Source organism: Babylonia areolata, chromosome 19 (genome assembly GCF_041734735.1).
Source record: "Babylonia areolata isolate BAREFJ2019XMU chromosome 19, ASM4173473v1, whole genome shotgun sequence".
In the NCBI taxonomy this organism is placed as follows: Eukaryota; Metazoa; Mollusca; class Gastropoda; order Neogastropoda; family Buccinidae; genus Babylonia; species Babylonia areolata.
In genome coordinates, this window is record NC_134894.1 from 5,743,566 (window position 1) to 5,745,250 (window position 1,685).

The 1,685-nt window shown below is 44.5% G+C and overlaps 1 protein-coding gene across 2 annotated transcripts in view; it reads right to left on the reverse strand.

The window, feature by feature from the left end:
- Positions 1–725: 725 nt before the first annotated feature.
- Positions 726–1,685, reverse strand: part of LOC143294043 (secretin receptor-like) — an 88,100-nt gene continuing 87,140 nt past the window's right edge. For both annotated transcript variants that reach the window (XM_076605457.1, XM_076605456.1), the window contains exon 13: positions 726–1,685. This exon is cut by the window's right edge and continues 1,357 nt beyond it. The gene's annotated coding sequence lies outside the window, so the exon portion shown is untranslated.

Sequence of the window (1,685 nt, forward strand, 5' to 3'; positions counted from 1 at the left end):
AAGTAAATGAACATCAGCCTCTGCACCCGTGTAACTCAGCGTCATCTTCCCCGGAAGTACATGGCGCCCCCTATGTACCATGGTGTTTTTTTTTTTCTTCCGGTTTTGTTTCCAGCTGAGACAGTGGCACAACACGGCTTGTACTTCCACATGTCTGATGTGAACGGTTTACTTCACACAACGCCCACTGGATTTCTCGCCTCCCTATTTACTTATTGTTTATTCATTTACTTATTTATTTACATATAAACTTACTTATATACTAATTTATTTATTCTATACGGCAACATTCCAATTAAAACGTTACCTCGAGTCAACAATCACAAGTATGTGTAACAAGACATGAAACAAAATTCCTCCCCTTCTTCCCTTACTTCACACAGCGTTCATAGTTCAAGGACATTCGCAACCCCCGCAAAAAAAACAAAACAAAAAAAAAAAAAACCCAACAACAAAAACTCCCCCCAAAACCCCAAAGAGCAACCAAACAAAAAACAAGACACAAAACGGATGGACCATGCCTATACCCTGTTTCAGTTCATAAGATAATTTTCTGGGGGTGACATCGTTTCAGATGTCTCCTTGACTTTTTTTCTGGCACTGTCCTTGCCGGATGTACCAAAGTTCATCAACCTGCGTTCCGCAAAAGCTGATATCAGAATGCGTACACTTCTAGAGGGGAACGTTCGAAGCTAGACATAACACGGCTTGATTTTTTATTAATACAATACAATACAATACAATAATTATCGTCCATAATGTTTGTCGTTTCAGCTGTGTACTAGGATTTTGTTTTCTGCGTTGCCACTGAGAAGAACCGCGTAATATCTATCATCAGTGCTTATGAAGACGTAGCGCAAGATGCTCCCGTTTTTGGACACATGAGGCACACACGGCAGTCAAGGCGCTCCATAGTCCACGGTCCTCAGCCAGTTTGCTGCTGTCCCCGCAACGTCTGTCTCCCGACCTGTCTGAGGTCTCTCTCCACTCTTCTCCACTCTGGGCCACATCCTTGTCGTCAGTAAACTTACGTTCAATAAAAATGAACATTTTACAACTGACAAAAGCATGTCTGAGCACAGGATGCTGTGCTCTAGTGGCATAAAGACGTTTGAAAACAAGAAAACGCTGGCCACTAAGGAGAAGCGTGAGCGAAGGAAGCAGGGGCTCAACTTCTGGAGACGTTTTCCCTTGCAACATCTGTGGGAAGTGCTGCGCATCCAGAATCGACCTCTTCTCCCATATGAGGACACACACCTACAGATAAGCCTGCCCGCCTGCTCATCCGTCGGACCGACGGGAGACTCCATCTTATTTTCTGGAATAACGCCTTCCCACCATGTTTGTTTCGTTTTTTGTTTTGTTTTGCATCAACGCCGCCAGGTGAATCACACAGATCCGCCGGATTCCCAGACGCTGCTGCCGTTAGAACGTTTCAAGTTCGGAGAGAACGTTCGAAATCTCATATTGTGTTATTATGTTTGAGAACGTCATCGTTTCAGCTGTCTCCTCGATCGATTTTTTCCCCGTATTATCTCTAACAGACGAATTGCAGCTCAGCTGGGTTCTCAAACGTTTCTCCCTCATCGCAAAGGTTGACGATCCACGGGAACTTGTGATGTGAATGCAGACTTTGTCAGTGTACACACATTGCTCGTGTGGATCCCGTATAGTTCGCTGTCATG